The 25017-nt window shown below is 39.4% G+C and overlaps 1 protein-coding gene and 1 non-coding gene across 3 annotated transcripts in view; one reads left to right on the top strand and one right to left on the bottom strand.

Annotated features, from left to right (window-relative positions):
- BABAM2 (BRISC and BRCA1 A complex member 2) overlaps window positions 1-25017 on the top strand; it is a 338154-nt gene that overhangs the window by 131439 nt on the left and 181698 nt on the right. The gene's annotated exons all lie outside the window — the stretch shown is intronic.
- LOC123822633 lies at window positions 7749-7874 on the bottom strand. Its single transcript, XR_006786391.1, has one exon. It is a non-coding gene; the product is annotated as a U4atac minor spliceosomal RNA (small nuclear RNA).

Below are 25017 nucleotides of genomic sequence, written 5' to 3'. Positions count from 1 at the left end.
TCCAGGGAGAAAATCTCTTACTCCTGCAGCTTATGCAGTGCCTTTCTGTAAATCTTAAATTGTCAACAACTTGGCTTTGCACTGAGGGAGATGTTTTCTTAAAGAGGTTATGCATTCCTCTCTTTATAAGGACATTTAAAATGATCAGAACAAAACAGTGTTTCATGTGTAAAGTTCATTGAACTTTACCCTCAAGTGGACTGAAGATTTGTCCACTTCAGATTTTGTAAGTTATACCTTTAAAAAGAGGGTGTTCGATCACAATTAAACTCTGGGCAAGAGCTGAAGCTCGTCAGATCACCTGTTCTAACTAAAACTACATGCCCGCCACTTACTGTGTAACCTTAGCAAACTACTCGAGCCCCCTAAGTCTCAGATTCCTTAATTACAGGATAAAAATAGTAATATCTGTCCCAAATGTCATCTTGTTAGAGAGTTCTCTCCTGACTGCATGTGCCCTATCCCCAAAGTAACCACTTCTTCCCTCCAGAAGTAACCACTACCCTAACTCTGAGAAAGGAACCCCTGAGACTCTTCTTGATTTCATCACCCAAGTGTGTGTCTTTCACCTATTGTCGAATCTTCCCTGTTGTTTTAAATTAGACATGTCTTTTAAGTCTTTTCATCTACAGATTTGTCCTTTTTCTCTTTTCCTTACAGTTGTTTTGTTGTTGTTGTTGAAGAAGAACCCAGGTCATTTACTTAGAGAGTTTCCCATAGTCTAGATTGTGCTGCTTGCAGACTGCGTGTACGGCTCAGCGTGCTTCTATGTGTCTTCTGCAAATTGGCAGCTGAATCAAAAGGCTTTATCAGATCTGGGTTTAAGTGCTTTGGCAAGACTATAGGTATGTTGAGTTCTTTTATCAAGAGACATACAGATGTCTGGTTGACACTGGTTTGTGATGTTATAAAATAATATATAATATATATATTTTTTCTTCTAGAAGATTGTATCAGTTTATACGTCCTCTAATTTTTATGATTGGTGCTTTAAGGTTTGGTCACACTTGGGAGCAATTTGCTGGGACTCTCACATTAGGGGTTGTGGACAGATGGTAAAGCATAGACGTAAACTTATCTGTGACAGATTGCCATTCGGGATTTTTCAACCCCAGCACTATTGATTTTTTCTGCCAGGTAATTCTTTTTTTGAGGGGTGGTTCTGTGCATTGTGGGATATTTAGTAGCATCCCTGGCCGCTACCCCCTAGATGCCAGTAGAACTGTTGCCTGCTCCCAGTTGTGACAACCAAAAATATCTCCAAACATTGCCAGATGTCCCCTGGAGGGCAACATGTCCCCAAGTGGAAAACCACTGAATTTTCTCCCATTTTTTTCTATAATGCAAGTCTGTTTGTTAAATTTAATTCTCAGTCTCTGCATACCAATTTACATATTGATTAAATCCCTGAAAAGTAGTTAAGTATTTTCTCCTGTACATTATCATAGTTTGAAGGGGAAAACAGTCTGGGTTCAGTTCCATTGGTAAAACTATAGTTGTTCTTAACTTGTTCCTTTAACAATAAAGAACATTTGTGGGAAACATGACTATATTGAGAGTTGTTTGTGAAATACAGAAATTTACAACCCTCAACCTAAGATGTTCTTGAAGCGGGGCGCTGTCGTCTCGCTGTGCTCCGTCCCTGCCTTCTCTCTGTGAGGCTGGCAGCCAGTATCGGTCCCCTCCCTCCGTCTTCGGCAGTGGACCTGAGGACCCGTGTTTTTCTCTGGTAGTGGTGGCCCTTGGTTGCTTATTTATCTGGCCATGATTTCACTTAAGAGTTTACTACCTCCCTCCCGCCAAATCACAAATGAATTCATAGAGCCTAATCTCGGAATTCTGTTTCACCTCAATTGCATGTACGGTATTTCCATTGGCGTTGAAACTGGTGAGGCTGGTAGAGATCAGGTCTTGACTGTTGTGGAGAGCAGACTGCATTTTGTCCATTTTACTTTTCAAATCTATTTGTAGTGGCGTGTAAGGAAATGAAAAACATTCTTTGCCACAGTTTTGCTTGTGTGACAGAAGCCATGACAACAAAGTCCATTTTTGCCCTGATTTACTTTCTAGGACTGGAGCCCCTGCTTCAGCTCAGTTCCTACCTAAGATTCACTGTTGCAAACACATTTTCTAATGAATAGCCCATTACTCACTTTGGGAAGCGCTAGAAGTAGGTGGAATGCTGTCCCTCCAGTAGGGTCATGTTCCCAAATGGTCAAGCCTACTTGACCTTCAGATTCTTCCTTGCACTGACTTCAAGAAAACTTGGGAGTCCACTGTGCTTTGAAGTCTCCCTTTTTCTTTGTTTATTTATGGAGAAACTCAAATTCAGAATTTGTTGTTGCTCAGATTAACATCTCGTAGGACCATGAGTTCTTTCTAATCTCTCCTCTCATATTCGGATGCCATGATATTTATATTCAGCAGATACAGAGTGCCTTGATTCTGAGAGAAGGGGCTAGGACCAATGTTTATAGAGCAAAATGCAAATGTAGCCTTTTGTCAAATTGTGTGTGTGTTGATTAGTGAAACAGAATTTTTATTTCCCTAACTCTTCCAAAGAAACAGTGCCGTTATCCTATTGGTAAACCTTCAGTAGACCGATTTCCCTGTCTGTGGACTTTTGCATTCTCTTTTGTATTTCCTGCCCTCCGTGGCCTGAGCAGGGCTGAGGGAAGGTGTGGGGTGCTTACTGGAGGGAATGTCCCCCAGACAGAGACCATCGGAAGGTAGCTGTTCATCACCCAGAGACTCTCCATTTTCAAGATCTTGCTTGGAATATAAATTTTCCTTGAGAATAGTAAAGTTTATACTTTTAGTGTACGTTTAACTAAATAGATATTTGAGACCATGCTTCTGCCAAGATTTGGGGGGGATGGGAGATTTAATACAGACCAGGAGAAAAGAAGGCAGTTTTTGAAGGAGTTCCCCAGGACAGGCCTAAGGTAGTCACAGATTTTTTCCAGTTCATGGACCCCTTGGGACTACATCTGCACTGAGCCCTGAAGATTTTCTGTACTGTGTATGAACTTAAGAAGCTAGCTGTTGCCTTTGCCTGCTCCCATTTTGATACAGAGTACACCCGCTAAAGCTAATACAAGTTTTAACAAGCAAGCCTTTTTCTGGATCTCAGTGGGAGCTTTTTGAGACTGGGAGATTATGCTGGGACACACAATTGTCTAGATTGGGCCACACCTATGTTTAAAAGCTAAGAGGGCTGCTCCTCCTCCCTCCCTTTCTTTTTTTTTAAATGCAGATTATCTTGACCTTTAGGCTCCTAACTAGTTCATGAGGAGCCTTGCAGCCAAGGGACCCCACCCCTGTCGTTAACCGTGGCTTCCCATCCTCTTCTAGGCAAGGAAAATTTATACGTAGTTAAGAAAGGAAGGATGAGAGTAAGTTTAAATTTGAAAGAGCATTACAAAGAGTTACTACCATTTCAAATTATAACTACTAAACAAAGAGTGTGTGTGCGTGCGCATGTGCACAGGTGTCCTTTTAGCGGCTGTGGCCTGCTTTTGTTTATCATACAAGTCCTCGTGGTCTATAGTTTTTAACTAATTTTTCAAATGCAGTATTCAGCCTTTGCTGCTTGTACTTCAGAAGTCATTGCAGTAGACAGCCAACTCAAATTGAGCGATCATTAGCATTTATGTTTCCTATAACCATAATAGAATCATTATTTTTTGTCTTTATTTAAAAAATATTTATTTTTACATCAAGTAATTTCAAATTCTCAGATGCAAAGTTCGAGTGAAATCTTCAGAAATACAAAGGATTTATGAGTGGTTCACGGAGTCACAAATAAAAGAAACACTTTGAATGTAATAGAATCTTCATTTTCACTTTATTTTAATAAGACTCTTGTCTCATGTATTTTTCCTCATTCATTGTATACATTATGGATTTTATATTGTATAAATTATATATTGTAGATGATCAGATTTAATTAATTTTTTTGAGGTAGAAAATTTTATCCCTGTCTTCGTAAGATTTTAGGTTAAAAATGTTTGTGAGAATAACTCTTGTTTCAGTAATTTAACATACAATTTGAGATTGTTTAAATTTTAGATGATGAGTTAACATTTTCAATAGTTCTATCACCCCAATTTTTTTCTTACTTTGTGTGAAGGTATTTTTGTACCATGAGCTCTTCAAAGACAGACCAAGTGCGTTATCTTTGCATTATCAGCACCTAATTAGGTGATCAGCAGTGTTTATCAAGTCAACATGTTCTTCCATTACTTGGAAATTGACCCTGGGAGTAAATGATTTAGAGAACCTGTAAATATTCTTTCATTTTAAGAGACTGAGCAAACCTTTTAGGCTTTAGGTTTTGAAGATGACATTAAAATTACTCAGAGCTTTGCCTACCTACTGACAATAGAATTAAATATAATTAATGGGGGTGGAGAGACTGGTTAGCTATAAAATTACACAAATGTTTGTAACAATAAAGCACAACATATAGAACATCTTCTTACAGCTTATGTAAGTGAAGTGTTTCCTTTTTAGGGGCTAGTTTTAAGAGAAGACTACTTCTCATTTTTTTACATGTTTAATGAATTTAAAATGTTTTTATAGGGTATATGAGATGCTGTTAAAATTGTAGTAACTTTGGGCTTTTATTCTATAGTATAATTATCCTTGATTACAGACTTCAGAAGAGGTAGTGTATGGAAGAACTGTTTATCTTTAAAAAAAATGTCACGTAAGATTCCAGAACTTATATTCTAAATAAAGACTGTTCTTTCTGAGGTAATTTAAACCTAAGTATTTTTTTTTTCAGATAATGATTAAGTTTTTTATTAAGGACACTGTCTTTGGTCTTGAAACAAATATTCTTTAGCACGGGGTGTTGTGAACACCTGGAATGTCTAGCAATACTTGTTTGACATGCTGCTTCAGTTCCTTTCCTGACCTCTCCTGCTCCCGCAGCTTCAAACCCCAAGAAGATGCTCAGGAAATGCAGCAAAGGGGCCGTATCACGTTATCAGACTTCCTTTCTTTTGTTCTCGTGAGTGCTAGTGTCTTGGGAAGGCCGGACAATGTTGAATGCAGTTTTCATGATACCCATCATGTCACAAAAACCAAGTACTACGTACGGAGAGGCATCAAGAATGACCACTAGGTTTCTGGCTTGAGTAGGGCCTGGTGCTGTTTGCCTAGATGGAGAGGGTAGGGACTAGAGAGCCATACGAGTTTGGGGTGCGGTGAGCAGGTTGAGACCTTGATCAAGAATTCCAGTTTGGACATGTTAACGTGGAGGTGCCTATTAGACATCTAAATGGAGATGTCCAACAAGTAGGATGTGTGTGGCTAGAGTTTAGAAGGGAGGTTGAAGTGGAAATATACACTTGGAAGTGCTTGACATGAAGACATTACTTGTATCCGTTGGAATGTTGGGGGTCACCTGGGGAGAATGCAGAGAGAGAAGAGCCCCAAGTTCTGAAGGGTATTTAGAGGTTATTTAGAGGAAAAGCTGTCACTGAGGAAGACTGACAAGGGTGGTGGTTGAAATAGTAGGAAAACTGGGAGAGAGTAGCACTGCAGGATCCAAGAGAGAGATGTCCCAGGAGACAGTAGCACGGTCAATGGACTGAGAGGAAAACAGTGTTAAACGTGTGGTGGCCAGCTTGCTTGTCATTCATTCGTTCCTCTGTTCGTTCTTCCGTAATTATTTATCGAACAGGTAGTTTTCAACTTAGATCTTAAAGTTATTATCTTTACAGCATGAGCCCTTTTTCATCTTTTTTTGTGCCAATTTTGGCATATAAATTAACATATGCTTTCCAATAAATTGGGGATTATTGATACCAACTTCTTTAGCAACTTACTTTCTAAGTTTAATATAGAGAAATTTGCAGAGAGGAAAAACATGGCAATATAAACATTTCTCAAAAAGCCATTAAGTGTCCCAAAGTACTCTCAAAACAGAAATTTCAGTATGGTGGATAAGTTGGGGGGAAGGGGTTGGAATATACCAACACTTGTTTTGTATTTAATGTTTCTTTATCCGCATAGTGGGTAGATTGGTATTAGTTATATCAGTGTCTGAATATATATCAGTGTCATTTAAGAAAAAGAATCTTGCACATATCTTTAGAATTTGATGACTACAGTGTTTCTTTATTTTCTTTTTGTTGTAATGCAAGTAAGGCAGGAATTGGAAAGAAGTAAAATAAAAGCTTTTTGCTCCCTCAATTAGAAAATGTAGCTTACTAAAGAAAATTTTAATGATTAATTATAGAATTGTAGTATTATTTATGTAAATTTTATCCTACATAATAAATAAGTACATTATTTTATTGCTGGTAAAGTAGGACCATTGTATATATTTTCAAATAAAAACTTTGATGCCCTGGCTGGTGTAGCTCAGTGGATTGAGTTCCCGCCTGCGAACCAAAAGGGTTGCCAGTTTGAGTCTCAGTCAGGACACAGGCCTGGGTTGTGGGCCAGGTCCCCAGTAGGGGGTGCTCCAGAGGCAACCACACATTGATGTTTCTCTCCCTCCTTTTCTCTCTCCCTTCCCCTCTCTCTAGATGAATAAATAAAATAAAATAAAAATTTTAAAAGATTTTATTTATTTATTTTTAGAGAGGGAAGGGAAGAAGAAAGAGAGAGAGAGAGAGAAACATCAATGTGTGGTTGCTGGAGGTCATGGCCTGCAACCCAGGCATGTACCCTGACTGGGAACCGAACCTGTGACACTTTGGTTCACAGCCCGTGCTCAATCCACTGAGCTACGCCAGCCAGGGCAATAAAATAAATTTTTTTTGAGTACCAGGTTCTTGGTCAGGTATCCTTCCTTCATAATTCTTTTCATGGGAAATTCAGAGTTTAATTACATTATTTGTATTTATAGTTCTTACCAAGGAATGTAATTCTCTAAGTGTAAGAACTGCCTTTAATATGAACTAAGGGTGGGTTGATTTCATTTTATTGATTGAAACTGTTATAGACATTAGAAAGTAAACTGTTCACTCTTTTTTCTCAAGTGAACCCTGTATGAAGAAGACAGAATTATCCTAATGTTTTATTGATGGTGGCATAAACAGTAAAAGTTAATTTATATTGTTTTGCAAATTTTAAAAATATTTTACAAATATAAAAACATTTTTATTTTACCTAAAAATCAATCATGAATCTAGCTCATATTTCATGCTATAGATCAATTTCTATATTTTTACTGTACACTTATTTTGCATAGTAATTTCTTAAAAAGAAATTACAGAAGCTCATTATTTAAGAAATTCTTAAGCCAGTTCATCTACAAAATGAATAACTTTTTCTAAGTTTCCATTTTTAGATTAGATTTTTCAAAGTAGTTAACTTGGTGTGCCCTTTATCATATTTGTCCTTAATTGATGGTGTGACTCTGGGGAGCTAAGAAACCTCTTTGAGTTTCAGCCTTCTTATCTCTAATTCCAGAATTAGACTAGATAATCTCTGAGATTCAGCCTTAAAATTCTGTAACACTCATTTAAAAATAACTATACAGTGTTTAAAAATAATTACTAACGACTTGTGTATCCTTAAATAAAAGCAGTGTTAGAGTACTCAAGAACAAAAGGTGGGTTTGATCCCAATAATGTAGATTTCTGTTGGGCAGATTTACTTGGATGAGGCAGAAGAATTCATAGACCACCTGGCTCAACTTAAGGGGAAAAGAAGTCTCCAGAAATGGTGGGAGAGATAGTATGGCTTTAAAGATGAGCTGTCTATCAGGTGATGACTTTTTTCTTCTTTTTTGCAAATACTGCATCAAGGTACAGCAGAGCTCTGGTCGGTGCGAGTGTGTTTGTTAGGGGTCAGCAGTACTGCCCTCACTGCATGCCCATTGGACAGCAGCACAACCCCAAGGAAAGGATGGTTTGATAGCTTTTTCAAAAAATTGTGGTAAAATACACATAACATAAAATTTGCCATTTTGATTATTTTTATGTATACAGTTCAGTGGCTTAAATACATTCGCATTGTTGAGTTGTGCAGCTGTCACCACTATCCATCTTCATCTTGTAAAGTGGAAACTTTATACCATTAAACAACAACTTCCCACTCTCCCTTCCTCCCGGCCCGTGGAAACCACCACTGTACTGTCTCTATGATTTTAACTACTGTAAGTACCTCATGTAAGTGGAATCATACACTGTTCGTCTTTTTTTGTGAGTAGTTTATTTCACTTAGTAACGTCCTCGAGGTTAACCCATGCTATAGCATGTTGTAGCATATTGCAAAATTTCCTTTTTAAAGGCTAAATAGTACTCCATAGTATATATGTAACATATTTTGCATATCCATTCATCTGTCAATGGACACTTGGGTTGCATCTGTGTTTTAGTTGTTGTGAATAATGCTGCTATAAACATAGGTGTACCAATACCTCTTCAAGACCTTGCCTTTAATTCTTTTGGGTACATATCCAGAAGCTGGATCATATGGTATCTGTGTTTAATTTTGTAAGAAACAGTTACATTGTTTTCACAGTGGCTTTACCATTTCATATTCCCAACAGTGCTAACTTCCACATCCTCCCCACTGTACGTTGTTGTTGTTTTTTTTTTTTTTGATAGTAGCCATCCAAATAGGTGCAATGTGCTATCTCATTTTTTGATTTGCATTTTCCTAGTGATTAGTGATGTTGAGTGATATTTTCATGTGCTTATTAGCCATTCATATATCGTCTTTGGAGAAATATCTGTTAAATCCTTTGCCCATTTTTTGATGGGTTGTCGCTTTTTGTTGTTGAGTTTAGGAGTTCTCCACATATTCTGGACATTATTAGATGTATGATTTGTAAGTGTTTCCTTCCATTCTGTGGGTGCCTTCTTACTCAGTTGATATTACCTTTTGATGCACAAAATTTAAGAATTTTCATGAAGCCTGCTTTATTTTTTCTTTTGTTAACTGTGCCGTTGGTATCATATCCAAAAAATCATTGCCAAATCTAATGTTGTGATGTTTTTGTCCTGTGTCATCTTCTGTAAGAGTTCTGTTGTTTTAGGTCTTGCATCTTTTGTCCATTTTGAGTTAATTTTCACACATGATGTTGGGTAGGGCCCACTTGCATTCTTCCGCCTGTCCAGTGTTGCCCACAGCTTCGTGGTGATGGCTGCTGAAGAACAGTGACCAAAACAGTCATGCGGTGAGAGAATCTGTGCCCTCAGTTCCCAGCGCCCCCAGAACACATGGCCCCCGAGTGTTCCAGTGCCCTCAGAGCACAGTGTTTGGAGCATGTTTCAAGCAGAAATAAATTGCTTTTAAAACCATGTAAAATTTTCTTGGCATTCTTACTTTAAGTAATCCTCTACAAGCATATCATTTTTTTTTTATATCGTTGAACTCTGTATTTGATTAACTGTGACCCGATTTAGTAAATATCTGTTAGGATATGCCTTCTCTGGAGATATATATTAAGCTTGGAGTATGTGAGGCCTCTTTTCCTCTTTAAGCAGTGTTAAGTTTAAGGAAAGTGTTGTGGTAATGTTGTGAGTACAGTTGTCTAAGAACATTAAGAACCGTAGTCTGGATCTTTTATAACCATACAAGGCAATGTGTCTGCTTTCCTGTTTTGCATGGATGAGAAGGGAGTAAAAAACACCAAAAGAATTTTTATTGCATAGAAATATTTCCTTCCTAGCAGTGTGTGAAGCAATAATGAGCCCAAAAAACAATCTTCTATAGCAGTGGGAGAGGAAGGCAGGGAAACGGAGTGCAGGCCCACAGACTCACAGACTCGGGCTGGTCAGGAAGCCCCTGGTTCCAGGCCGGGAGCTCCTGTGTCTGCACAGCCCTGCGCCCGGGGTGAGGCCCCTTTCTGTGCCTCTTCCCACAGCCCTCAGAGACAGGCAGGACGAGTAGTAGCTTCCTCTCTCCTGGAAGAGGAACTTGTGAAAGGCTGGGGTGCAGATAACTGGTGCAGACAGGCGAGAGCCGCACTTCCCTAATTCCCGATCTGCGGCTAAGACCAGCGGAGTGCCCATTGTGTTAAGATGTTTTCTGTGGGGTAAATCACTCAGAATAGAAATGGTTGCTTTTAGTGTTTCCAGTGGTAACTTAAACACTTTAGACCATCATTACTAAGATTGATGCACCCGAGCTGTGGATTTGAGAACCACTGCAGGTGATTATTATTCTTCAACACATCTTAAGAGCCCACATTTTCGACCAGCCTAGCTTACAGCGGGGCCCCATCGCACATTTTTAATGCTATGCTACTCATACTTCGTTTTCTACCATTTCCTTCATTTCATTCCTAAAAGAATTTACGTTGCTGAAAAGAAATGACCAGGAATCAGTTCTCAGCCTTTTGGCCAAGATCAAGTGTAGAAATGACCATAAATCTTTTTTTAAGCCAAATTAGAAGAGACCTGTGGTTTCTTAAGTTTCAGTGAGCCAACCTGCCTCATTCCCTTGGTGTGGAAATGATGCAGTTATCAGAAAGGCACGGGCGTATGTTTATCAAATGCTCCTCTAAAGTCATTTTTACATGTCGCTTATTTTTAAATCAATTCTGGTATGTGTAAAAATTAAGGTAACAATACATTATGTTTTGTACTTTTTAATTTTCATTTTTTTATATTTATTGATTTGAGAGACAGAGACACACAGAGAAAGAAATACCAGTGTGTTGTTCCACTTATGTATGCATTCATGGGTTGATTCTTGTGTGTGCCCTGACTGGGGACCGAGCTGGCAACCTTGGTGTACTGGGACGACGCTTCAGCCAACAGAGTTGCCTGGCCAGGACCGTGTTTTGTGCTTTTTAGTAATGAGTGAATAGTAACAAAGTGAAGACAACCTAGAGTTGTTTATTTTCTTTGGAGGAGAGGAAATAAATATTGAGACAAAACAATAAGAACCGCCAAAGATTTTGGGGTGATGTGAGCATGGCGTGTTGCTATAGGGGGAAGAACCCCAAGCCATTTACTGTTCTATCAGTACTTTGAAAGTGAAGAGCAGTTGCTCCTCAGCATAATTCAGTTTTGAGTTTTAGGTTAAAGGCGTTGCATTCCTGGGAAGATACTCCAGTGCATTCTCAGTATAATGCAAATAAGTGTGTGGTGTGGGTTCTCTGATGTGGTTGAGAATTGGTATTGCATAGCTTTGAAAGAAATGCTTTAAAGATAAAAGAAGGAAGAGCAGAACTATGGAAAGAGGGAATACTTTATGCCATCTGAATTCTGTTAGTGGTTAAGAACAGCAAGGGCTATCAAGTCATCCCTGGTTCCTTTTCCAGCTTTGTCATCAACTCTGACCTTGGGCAAGTTATTTAACTTATTTATGCCTTTGTATCCTCTTCTCTAACATTAGTGTAATACCTATCTGATAGTCTAATTGTAAGGATGAAATGATATAATGCATGTGCCACTTCATACAGTGCCTAGCATTTAAGTTCTTAGAAAGTAAGAGTTGAAGTATTTGGTAGTTGTTATTTTTGTGGTACTTCAGCTCAAAGGCTTCCAGAATATTTTACTAATAGACTTGAAGCTTGATTAAGCCAGTAAGTGTTACAGTAATACAAACGTTCATTTGGAGACATACCCCTTCATTCTTAAGTCATTTCTCTATTCCTTTATGTAGCTTCTCCCTCTTGTCCTAAGTGAAAATTGGTTTTTCCCTCTATGGAGGCCTCACCTTTCCCACTTCTCCTGATTCACCTGGGAAGTATTTACACATAATCTCTGTCCATCTGCACTGTCCACTGTAGGACTCATTCCCACTTTGCTGGATGACCTCAGTACCCAGGTCATACCTTTTCTCCATCCTCTGCTGTCCTCCTTACTAGTTGTGGCGTGTGAGGTGATGATCTGTTCATTATTCTTCAGCCTGCCAGATTTTTTCTGCCTCCATTTCTCCTCCCCAGCTGTCCTTTTTGCCTTGCCTTGTACTTTATCATCACTGCTCTCCTTCTAAGATCTTACCGCTCTCCTCTATTTCCAAAGTCCTGCACTGCTGCCCCTTCCACTCTGATCTGTGGAGGTGGACCTTTGCCTTGAGCTGTTCTCCCTTGGAGACTGCCGATTCCCTGCCCAGTTCTGTCCCAAAGACCCGCGCCTTCAGCTCCCCCTCACGGCCTTCCCAACGTGTGCTCAGTCTACTGCGGGAGTCGCTACGTGCCTTTCCCTTTTTGCAATCTTACGGTGGAACATTTTGGCAGGAATTTCCAGGACCATACTGATCTGGCCCACTATAAATTGTGATTCTGATTTCATTTTGGGCTTTTATTGTGGCATGACAGTAATTTCTTATCAATTCTTTAGTATATTTCTTCAATGACTAATAAATACTTTTCCTTCCCCCTGTGCATCCGTCCAGTCATAACTCACCCTCTCTTCCTCTTGGGACATGATCTCCCCTCTTATTTTCCTAAGATTATTAATGTTTTTTGCTGTTGTGCATGTACTTTCATTGTGCCTGGAAGATTGATGAACAAAATGTTGTACTCCTTTTTTTTTTTTTGTAAAATACTTAAGTTTTGTTATTGTGTCTCTGAGGTCTGAGCCTTTAAGTAACCAGGTACCTGTTACCTGTGTCCCAGCTTAAGAAGGTGGCTATCTTTGAAATAGATGAAGTTTCTTTACTTGTATGTATATATTTGGTCATTCAGGGATTGGTACTTATTGAGTACAGTGCCCTGTGTTGGGCAGGTAGTAAAGAAAATTAGAAAGAAAGAGAAGAAAACACACAGCCCACCCTTCCTTTCTCTGAATTAATGATGGGAGAGACAAACCTACTTCATTATTATGCACTTGGTTCTAACCAAGAGGGTGGTTACCTTAAAGGTACCCTGCCCTTTCTTGGGTGCAGGGTGGAGCAAGTTGCTGCTTGTTGGGTTTGATGGCTGTCTTTTCCTTCTGACTCCAGGGCTGTGATAGCTGTTGTTATACACATGAGTGACAGAGACACAGCAGCCACCTACACAGAATCTTTACATTCATGCTAAAGACTTAGAGAGGGTCTAAGGGCAGAAAACTAGTAGGAGCTACCACGTCGCCTGGAACAGTGGCCCCGGAGAGGCCTCTGTGGGGTGTGTTGAGAGGGAGAGCAGAGCTGGGCTTGGGCGGAAGAGGTGCCGTTTGATGAGGCGGTGTCAAAGGCCGTCTCAGGGATGTGAGCTGGGGCCTGGGCTGGAGCAGCCCGAGAGCTGGCCTCACCTCGCTGAGAGATGGAGGAGATGGGGCAATTTCTCTAGAGGAAAATGTAAATGTAAACCATTGCAGAAGTTTATGGATGGAATTGCCCCCCCCAGTGTTTTGGTTGAATTCTATTTAAAAGTAGAACTTGGATGGGATCTATGTAGGTCAGGCAGTTTCTTCCCTTTGTAGATCTAGAGGTCGTGAGGGTACATGTTGGAAAGATTTCTATCCTGCAGGCGCTCTTGGGTGTCTTCACTTTGGGGAGCTTTCCAACGACCTAGTGCCAGTGCCTTGTACGTGTACTGTCAGCATTTTCATCTGTTGCTGGAGAGAATTCATCAGAGAAGTCCTACTTACTGGAGGAGCCCAGGAGGACAGCTTGTGGACACGCACAGGTCTGGGGCAGTAGCTGAGGGACCGTGGCTCGTGGTCTATGAAAACCCGGCCTGAGAAGTCCTTCTCCCAGCTCCTAGTCCGTTAGGAAACTCCGACCGAGAGGGGGAACCTAAGGGAACCTTGAGTGTCTGCATCTCGACACTCTCCCAGTCCTGCGTAATGTATTTTAAAAAACAGACTGTATTCAGGCAGGCCCAGTGCCAATTTTGCTTAGTGTAGCACTAGAGGCAAATGAAGTTTTCTTCTTTATTTTTATTTAAAAATATAAAAAAGATTGCCGTTACAGAGTGAGGCGTAATAGCACTAGAAACAATAAAAGGAAAGCATCAGTGCATTTTTACAAGGAAGAATGCTTTCCAACCTCTCCACGTAGGAGCATTTCCTAACTTGAATATGCTTTTACATGTCATTTGCAGTCACATAACATAGGGAGCGTTTTAACTACCAAATTCCAGTTTGGGATTAATAAAACATTACTTGCATTGTGTTAACAAGTGCATAAATATAAATGGTTTTAAGGTGCATATTAAGCTTTATTGGGCAAAGAGATATTTTGTCTCTGTTAATGTTTTACTCAAGTAACAGTAAATCTTTTAAGTCCACCACAACATGAAGTCGTTGCTCAGTGAGTGGTACATTATAAATGTGTTCTTTAGAAGTGATTTATGCATCCGACTTTTATGGCGCTGAATTTCAAAATCTCATAAAGACGTCATTTTAGGGAAATGTCATGCTGACCTGTGTCGAGGGAGAGGTAAACTTTTCTGGTATGGTTAACTGCATACCAGCTTTTCTTTAGAGTTACAGATATAGTTGAAAACTTACACATCGCATGCACTCAATAAGTGTTAGGTAAATGAACAAATATTTAACTTATTACTTGAGCCATATATTAATGATTCTCCTGAAATTCTGCATTTTTAGCCCCAGTAACTGGAAGTTTATTTCTTGTGTGTGTGTTATGGATCCTTCCTTTCGGGCTGCCCACAGAGAATCTTAGGGTGTCCAGGACATTGCCTCAAGGTCATCACAAACTATTTGTGCTTACATTAAAAATTCATATCAGAGCATTGGCAATATATGGCAGTTTTAGTATGTTGGCATCTCCTACACATTGACTTATCAGGGAAGATTATGTCTTTATTTTACTTTAAATGAAGTACTGTTTTCAGAGATGATTTCCTTAAATCCATCTGCACTGAAAAAAACGTAACTAATCTGACATTTTGTAAAGGTTTCATTGAATTATATTCTTGTCTTGTGCTGTGCAAGGAGAAGTATGTATACATTTTCAACTCAGATTAGCTTTAGGATGTGTTAAGGTAAAAAAATAACAGTACATATTTTATGATCAATATATTTTAATTAGCCAGTTTTTAAATGAGCTTGTCCATCTGTAAATTGTTGATAGGATATGCCCAAGTGTAAAAAAATATGATTTTGAGCTTAGACAAGTAGAAGAAAGAATTTTGAATATCGCGTATCTGTGTAAAGCTCATCTCCGAGAATAGGCTGGTTTGTGGATGGCCCCGTTTACCAACACATTGACATGGCCCACAGGCCAGTAAGGGACAGACTTGAATACCCTTTTGAGCTCATAGTTTATTTTTCTTCCTAGTTAAATTAATTTTGTTTTATTATTTGTTAACCACAGTGAGTTAATTTAGATTCTAAAGTAAATATACTGCTATTTTGGGAGAGCTTAACAGTTTTCAGTTTTCAGGTGGACAAGTTTATCTATCAATACTTGCTTAATGTATATGGACACCTGATTCAGGGTTAAAAAAATTTTTTTTTAAAGTTTAATGTGACAGATAATTACTTTTGTGGCTGATAGAGGTTTTTTACATTTTTTTTTCATTTGCTTGAAGGAAGGAGAATGGTGAAGTATGTTTTCAAGGGCTTTGTCTATTTTTCTAGTCCTATGATTGTTAATTAACTACTCTAAAACTTCTCTAACATATAAAATAGCAATATAAGAACTTAAGGTGTACTTTTTCCCTCTTAAGATTAATCATTTCAAAAGAGTTCTTTTGATAAGCACAAAAATGTGCCTGTGAATTTCCAATAAATGATTATTCTTTCATTCTGACATAGTTTCCTGAATGGCTTCATTTTAAGTCAACTTCTAATCACCTGCCTTCTAAACTAGGAAAAAAGAAACATTTGCCTTGACTTGTTTTCTTTTGCCTTGCCACCACACTTTAGAAGCCTCCTGATGTATATTTGTTTCAAGAATGCAAAATTAATTTTAATATCAGTTTAAGCAAATCTTAATTAGCAGGGAAGCAGCCCTGCTGTTTAAGGGGGAAAAACCTTACTATGTTAAAGATGCGTCATTATGGTTCATCTGCCTGCTCATGTTTTTCTTCTTGTATGGATAAACAGAAGGTGACTGTTGGACCCTGCCTACACTGAGGCTCCTGTCTTTTACTTCTTGGAAATTATATTTTTCATTTGAAAATTTTTTTTCTTTTTTAAAGATTTTATTTGTTTATTTGTTTGTTTGTTTAGAGGGGGAGAGAGGGAGAAGGAGAAATACACCGATCCGTTTCCTGTCCCTTGCTTCCAACTGGGGACCTGGCCTGCAACCGGGTGTGTGCCCTGATTGGGAATGGGACTGGCGACCTTTCAGCTCACAGGCTGGCACTCTGTCCACACCAACTGAGCCACACCAACCTGGCCTGAACATTTTTTCCATCCCATTTTCTTTGATCTTTTTCTCTAGAACCTCAGTTTGTTAGATATTGGACTTATGGATTTCCTCTTTCTTTTTTTTATGTCTCCCCTGGTTCTCTTTGCTTTTTTGATTCTGCTTTTGTGGAGATTTCATTGAGCTTATCTTTAATTTTTCCATTGAATTCTAAGTTCATATTTTAATTTTTCTATTGAATACTAAATATGCTCTCATATTTTAGGATATTTTAGGGTTTTTATCTTATTTATACTTAGCAATATTTCTAAATATTTTAGAAATAGTTCTAAATATTTTAGAACTATTTAGAAGTTATGCTAATCATATCCTAGAAATATTGAATTCATACTTTAGATATGCTATCATATTTTAGGATATTTCAGGCTTTTTATCTTATTTATACTGCTTTCTCTTGAGTTCCTTCTTTTTTGTATTGGAGACTTTCCTCCAAAGCTTGGTGGTTCTTTTATATTTAAGAGAGTACTAAAAGGCTGAATAGAAGCTATGTTTGTGTGTGTGTGTGGGGGGTGGTGCTCGTTAATTGAAGACTTAACTATGGGAAGATCAGGCAGTGAGCTTTTTCATTGGGAGGTCCTCAAATGCCACTATTAGTTGGTCTGTTCTCTAGAGAATAAATTTTCAGTCTCTTGCCTGGGGATGAAGGTGGGGTGCTAGATCATATAAACCTGGCTGCTGACATTCTAGGAGTGAATTTTTGGCTTCAGCTCCATCATATAAAGAACTGGAATGACAGTGTAAGTCCCATCCTTACCCCAAGCAAAACACTGGACAGGCAGATTTTCATGAGCTCATCAAAGAACCACAGTCACAGAATGAAGAGCTGTCTCAATCTGGAAGGAGACAGGGGCCTTCATTGAGACCAGCACATAAGCGTTTGCTTACCTGAGACAGAATTTGCTGGATGCTTGTAGGAAAATTAAACTAGAATTTTGATGAATTGCTGGAAGCTGAGACTATCGAGGATACGAAGTTTCTGGGGCCTGAAATCATTGGGAGGGTTCTTACACTTTTGCAAACTTCTACAGACTTTGAATCAATACCACGCCTTTCAGCCCTGCCTCTGACCTCAACTTCTATAGAACCTAGTACCTCTATCCTGCCCTTTAGGTATTTCTCAGCGTGAGAAATCAAATGGGAATTTACTTCTCAGCAGTATTGCCTTCTGCAGTTGAATCTCTCATCTTAACTGGAAGTCTTCATCACAAAATATTGAGCTGGAAAATAGCTTGTTACAAAAATAATATACAGTATACACACACACACAGGAAAAAAGTATGATTTGCATACATTCAAGTCAAGTATTGTGGATGATGTTTTGCTTCTCTTTGTATTTTCTGATTTTTTATAACATTGCAAATAAAAATGTTAAAGAGAGTTCTCAGAAAACGGTAATACGTTCCTATAATTATTCACTAGTAATTAAAAGATTCTCTTTTCAGTTAGTTTTCTTCTAACTGATTCTCACCTCGATGTTTAGTATAATAAAAGACTAGCATTCCACTGAAACTTGCCCTTTGGGTGTATACGGTCATGGCTGCAGTAGTTCTTTATGGCAGGACTCCAGTGGCTGCCTTAAAGCTCGCTGTTGGACCCCCGAGTGGGGCTTCCTGCACTTACTCTCTTCTCCCAGGTGAGGAGTTTGTGGTTTTCCCAGGCGGTTTAATTCCTAGGAATCCTGAGCTGCTGTATGCCAGTGGTGCTCAACCTTGGTTGTACCTGAGAGCTGAAAAACTCCTGGTTCCTAGGTTGCACCCCAGACCAATGAGATGAGAAACCCTGTGGGGGGTACCCAGGCAACTATAGTTTTTAAAACTCTCCAAAGGAGTTCATTGTGCAGCTAACATTGAGACCACTGCTGTAAAGGAAACTGTTACATGTTCTCGTTCTCAAGTAGCCCTCTGGATCTTCAGGGCCAACCTGGGAAAAGAACCTCTATACTCACTCTAATCTCAGTACCACCTCGTGGGATTCTGCAGCCACTTCATGACCTTTGACTAGCAGGCCATGTTCATGTTTATGTTTATCTGCCTTGATGTGACAAATCCTAAGCACTAAGAGGAAAGGCAGCTTTTTTCTTGTGTTTATCATTGTATCCCAGGCGCCTGCAACAGCTCCTGTCCTAGTAGGTTATCAAAAATTAATTAACTCATTCTGTTTTCACCACCCACAGTCAGGTTTCCTTTCGTCGACATGTATCTGACCCCTTTACATCCAGTGCAGTGTACAGATGGCAGATTATCGAATTGTACACTTGAAACCAATATAATCTTATTAACCAGTGACACCACAAAAAATTTAATAGAATTAAAAAAATAATACAATATTTTTTATTTGTAAATTTTTAAAAAATTAATGAATTTAGCCCCTTCCTTCCCTCCTTCCCTCCTTCCTTCCTCCCCTCCTCTCCCCCTCCCCCCTCCCCTCCCCTTCCTTCCTTCTTTCCTTCCTTCCTTTCTCCCTTCCTTCCTTCCTTCCTTCCTTCTTAACTGACTAGGGGCACAGACTGTTAAATGGTCAAAACATCATTGCACATCCCTTGATTTTTCCGAATTCTTATTGGCCCCAAGTACCTGGCTGGGCCTGGCAGGCATGGGGTGAATGCCCAGTGTTTGCCCGGGGCTGTGATGGCTGTGATGGCTGTGATGAGACCCACACCTCAGACATTGTGCCAAGAGAGAAGTGAGGCTGGGAGGCTCAGGCCTGTGGAGAAATAACGCGTAGCTCACTGCAAAAAGTGAAAATTACTGTGAACTAGATTCATTTGTCCATTTAACAAGTGTGTCTTGGCTATTTTATCTTCTAGTTGCTATTCCGAATGCAGGAGGCCCTAATGTGAATTTAATGAATCTCCTTATTTTGTTAAATAATTTTAAAATACAAAAACTTTAGGGCCCAATTTCATTCTCCACAATCAGGTTTTGGGCCAGAGCCCAAATGATAGACTTCTAGGTATTATAATAGATGAGGAAATTCATATTACACTTGAAGTTTATAATAAACAACGTGATGACGAAAACCATAGATAGTTATTTTTATGATTTTCCTTATTTTACAAAAAGAGGAAACATTTTAATGCACTTTGAGTAATTGGCCCAAGCTCATAATCAGTAGTCGTGAGCAGCTCACCTGGGACTCTGATCCAGTTCCTCTGACTTCAGATTCTATCAGGAAGAAGCCTTACTATTTCCCTTGTTACATAACGGCTGGTTTGGTCTGATTTTGTACTTAGGGCAGTAGAGTTAAAAACTGCTGAAAAATTTAGTCACAATAAATCAGTTTCAGTGCCTTTAACATTTGTTTTGAAATTACCAGGTAGTTATCACTGTTAGCTCTATGGTATTTGTTTTGTTTTTGGTTCCTGTGTGTACACGTCTGTGGGTGTTTAATGAGTTAGCGTTACTTTATAGAAAGACTTGGGGGTTTGAAGGTGCCCTGAGATGAACTGGCGGACCACCGATGTCGTAAGGCAGGGTTTTTCAGTCTCCAGTGTTCAGATAATCTTGGGATAATTTTCACTGGTCTCTGTTAATAGGAATTACACTTATAACTTCTTAATTCCTAATACATGAGTAAAATATAGTAATCAAGAGATGGCCCCATGACAGCATGCTTATATCTTGCACAAAGAACTTAGGTTTTTTGAGAAAAGTAACATATCTCTTGTAATTTCTATTCTAGCCATTGTTTTCACATCCTTATTGTCTTTCCTGCAGGTATCACTTATCAGAATATTCAATTTTGGACTTGAAATAGGGATGCTTCTAGTTCAGGGGTACTCCAAGGGGATTATATTTCTTTAAGATCTGTATTTTTTAAAATATAGACAGCTTTTTTGGTTTACCTCTGGACATACTCATGTGTAAATTTTGTGTAGTCAACCAGAGGGAGGGCCACGGCAGCTTACATTGTTACCGGCAATTAGAGGACAGGCGTCGAGGCCCAGGTTTGCCGTTGCTGTTCGTGTAAACTTGAGCAAGTTACTCAGTTTCCGAAACTGTTTTCTCATCGTGAAAGTTAGGATAGTACTATTTATCTTCCCATTTTCCTGTGTTCTAGTAGAATCAAATGAGATACGTGAAAACACATTCTTAACTGCCAAGAGCTATACAAATATTGGATATCATTGTTTTTTCATCTACTGTGATGATAACATTATTTTCCTCATTCCTGAGCCTTAACGTATATTTTGCCCTCGTTATACTACACTTACAAAGTTACCTTTTAAGTTCAGACTTTGTATAAAGACAGAAAAGCTCATTTGTTTTCATCTTCGCTCCAATACCCATCAGAACCTCTTTTCCTCCGTGAGAAGATGGCTTCTGGCTCATGGTGTACTGTTCTTGTATATTTATTTATGAGTTCTACTTTGAGTTTTCCTACTTTAACTGACACTATATCTTTTTTAAAAATAATTTTTTTCTTTTATAACATTAACGTTTGGTAGTTTGAACCACTGTCATAACTTCAGTGTTTTTTGGGGGGTGGTATTTTTTCTGTTTTCAAACACATGCATTTTAGTACCAATATCAAGATCCGTCAAATCAGTATTTTATTTAATCTACATAATAATTTAGGGAATGTTGTCATCTTTACTATATTTAGTTTTTCCAGTGTGGAGCCAGTCGTGTCTCTCCACTTACTCATCCTTCTCTAGTTCTGCCGTCAGACTTGGTGTCCCCTGTGCACTGGCCTCTGATGTTCGGGGTTGAATGGGTGCCCACGTGCTGCACTCATCGTGCTGTATGCATTGTACGTGTCAGCACGGTAAGTGGGGTCTCTTCCAGGGCATTTTCTAGCTGTGGCCCATGGTACTTAGGCTTGTAATAGTTTCAAATGGGTTTTTATTTTACAACTTCACTGAAGTAACTTGTTAACATTTGTTTTTTTTTTTTTAATGATTTTGAGTTATACAGAGTGGGGCAAAAGTAGGTTTACAGTTGTTCATATGGCAAATAATAGAATAATTAATAAATAATATGAGAATAAACTTTCGCATACTCACATCTGTCCCACCCTGTATAATCATTTAACTTTATAACTTACTGATATGGAATGATTTCATACATAAAACATATTTTTTCATTCCTTCCTGTGTTTATACTTTTTAACTATTTTCCTTTCTCACACATACTTACCCATTCAGTGAAGTAACTACCCTTGCTTTCCCAGGAACTAGGAAATGCGGGAATCAAAATGCCCTGTGAAAGTTGCAGCTGGTACATAAATGCATAAAGATATCAACACATGATATTTCTGGGGGGATGAAATGGATCCCAGGTGAACAATATTAAACCTGTTTACATGTGTTCATATATCTGAAGAAAAAATGTATAAAACCAAAACTAGGGAGAGAATGAGGAATGTTATAGAGTTAAATTTTGGCAGTGACTATTCCAGCTAATATTATCCAAAATAAAGGGCGTGTTAGCCAGTGAGTTCTGAATACTCGGGAAGTGGACGTGGGTGCAGGAGGGTGTAGGTGTGTCTTCAAGTACTCTTGGTGCCCCGTCGGTCCTGCCGACAACGGTGTCCCCAGGCTTAGATGACTGTGTCAGGCTTTATTAAAATGCATTTCCTCTGATTTCCCTTCTGATTCCTTGCTCATCCAGCAGCCCACATGAGTCTTCCCTTAGAGCAGGGGTGTCACACTCATTTTCACAGGCGGCCACATCAGCCTCCTGATTGCCTTCAAAGGCCGAATGTAATTTCAACTCCTTAATGGTTAAGGAGTAGTTACATCTATACTACAGCCCTAAAATTATTTTGGCCTTTTGAAGGCAATCTCAAGGCTGATGTGGCCCCTCATGAAAATGAGTTTGACACCCCTGCCTCAGAGAATGTAGTGATCTTAGGAGCCTGTGACTATGATTTACAAATTAATAGACTGGCATTATGGGGAAAGGATGCACTTACCATATGAACTTAGACTATTTTAGTACCTAGTTAATTTCCCCTAATAAATTAATGAACATTCTAGTTGTACATCACCTACCCTTGGGTGATGGCTCTGCAGTCGGTGCGCAAACACGATTGAGTCCCTGCGCCCAGAGGGCTCACTGGGAACACAGACCGCACTCCTGAGGCACCTCGAAGAGGCCGGCAGCCTGGCTGTGGTGTCTGCCTCCCCACGGGACCCGGTGAGAGTGTTAGATTTCCGTGAGCGCTCGCTGCGGTAGTGAGATGATTCTCACCACTTCCCCTCTTCATGTAGCAAATCATACTGTTTTCCTCACGTCCAGCTGTGCAGTCCAAGTATGAATTATGTTTGCTCACAGTGGAATCTTATTTTAGTGTGGTCTTGTATTTTATTTACTAAGATTTTTATTTAGTTACTAGAGCCATGCTCATAAAACATCATTGTGAATATCTTGTCTGTCTATGGGAAATAAAAGTATAATGCTTTACGAAGTAGATCGAAAAGCATAACCTTTCTTATCTATGTAGGAAGTTTAGAAAAATTCTACAACAAGCTAATAGGCATCTTTTAAAACAGTAATTTTTAAAATAACACTTCTTTTTGTTATTGTAAATTGTCCATTCACATTTGCTATTTCTTGATACCTCTCTTTTTATCCTCTTTTAATTTTGAATTTTATTCATTCACATTTAATTACTAAATTTATTAGCATGTAGCTAAAATTTAATGCTGTAATTTAAAAAAAGCTGCTAATAATCTTGATTTAATAATATGAATTATTCTCTCTTTTGTGCTAATGGCAGGTGCTTAGCTTGTTTGTTATGTTTTTCCTGCTTTTAGTTCTGTTTTTTTGGCTTTTTGTAATTGTAGTTTGATGTTGCTTCTTTGCTCTTTTTCTCAACTCCTTTAGATATATTTTTAATTGTTTTAATTATTTTTCCTTAGGAATCTAGAGAGTTGGAAACTCTTTGTTTAAGAGGCCTGATTTTCCTTAAGACGGCTGCCGGCCTTTTCAGTCCTGTTAGTTGAAATACTCTCCTAATGGGTATATGTAGATGGCCCTGCCTGCAGTTGTGAGGAGATCGTTTGCCTTTTAACCTTCATACTCGGATGGTTTCATTATCTGTAACTCTGTGAGTAGTGACGATCGGAAGCACAAACAGGAAGACACAAGTGTGGGGTCTGGGACTGGAAGAGAACAGCCATTACCTGTTGAGATTTTGTGCCAGCTGAGAGAACACAGCCAGGAAGTCAGTTGCCAAATGAAGGGTCCATGAGGTGTAACACTGAATTCAAAGTCAAGGGGCTGTGCGTAGGCCAGGCAGAGGAGAGCGTGGCTTCCAACATGACCAGTTGTGGTGCCACTCACTCAGCACGGTCAGCAGGGACCAGACAAGACACTGATCCTGCACAGACAGGCCAGGACTTGCCAATGAAGCAACAGGCAGGTCTCGTTCCAGGGATATGGGCCAGGCCCATTGCGTGCATACAGCAGGGGACACGTGGCTCAGATATTACCAGGCGACCACGGATAACAGTGACAATGATGGTGGCCGTGTTAGTGGCCACCCTTTATACTTGTTGCTTCTGATACAACAGTTTTATTACTCTTTGCATTTTACAGTTGAGGAAACAGAGGCTCGTCCGCCCAGGTTTTAAATAAGTTACCCACCCAGGCCGACACACAGCACGTAAGCAGCAGTGGAGCCGGGATGCTCACTGGTCTGCGTGAATCCAAGGCCTTTCACCCACATCACATTGCCTGGGATCTAAAAGTGTGGGTGTTTTTTCACGTGATTCAGACATCAGCGTGGTAGCACTATAGCTGCTGAACCTAGGACTGAGGTGGTATTTTTTTCAGGTCTGGCTTTTCCATACTTTGTGTTAGCAAGAACTGCTAGGTATGTACTGGCAGGTAGAACGAGGCAGGGTCTCCCAGATACCTGTCACTGAAATGATTATAACCAAATGCTCCTCAGCTAGAAGAGATACTTTTGTACGTTTATGGAACAGAGTGAAGGCTGAGGTAGGCTGTCTTCCCAGGCTGTGGATCAGAGGGCTCTCCTGTGGTGGTTCTACTGCCTGGTCCACTTAGTGGACATTTGGTCCTGTCCAAGATCTTGTTCTTCTGCAAAAGGAAACCCTAACCCATCTACCTAACCCCATCTGCTAACCAGCTAGACTAACTGAGACAAGAAGGGTTATTATTGGCAATACAGTCACAACACAATGGTTGCACCAATAAAACATGATAGTATTTTTGATGTATTGATCTTGTAAACCAAAAGTAGAAATAAACATTATGGGCTGTTTGACCTGGGGGACATTTTCTAAGCAAGGATGTTTCAGAAAGGACCAAATATCAAGGACCATGTGGTGTGGACCAATTATACACATGGACATTTGGGACAGGGCCAGCGTCCTGCAAAGCCCCGGTCCGTATGAGGAGCCTGTAGGCCCCTGATGCCCCATGTAGTGAGTGGTAAGCTGTACTCCGTGCAGGCAGCCACCCAGAATGGGGGAAGGACTTTGTTTGTACTGCATGTATTTTTAGCTCACCCTCTTAGAATTTCTACTGTTTATTTTTATGATAGTCATAATGTATTAGTTCATCAGTTTGTGTATATAGCTCCTAAGTAAATACTTACAGACATATTGATGAGTTCAAACATTGTTTTACTGAGGATATGACTTTCAGTGTTTGGAGGTCGGTACTCTAGGGCAGCAGACTGCACACCTGGCTGGGCAGTTCGATCTCCTGGTAAGGTGTTTTTAAAAAAAAGTTCAGATTTCCTTGGCCTACCCACACTTATGACTGAATTATCATCTCCAGTGGTAGGGCCCAGGAA

Source organism: Phyllostomus hastatus, unplaced genomic scaffold, assembly GCF_019186645.2.
Source record: "Phyllostomus hastatus isolate PE091 unplaced genomic scaffold, TTU_PhHast_1.1 phas_contig_402, whole genome shotgun sequence".
Lineage (NCBI taxonomy): Eukaryota > Metazoa > Chordata > Mammalia > Chiroptera > Phyllostomidae > Phyllostomus > Phyllostomus hastatus.
Note: the sequence above shows the minus strand (reverse complement) of the source record. Positions and strands in the feature narration are given on the sequence as shown.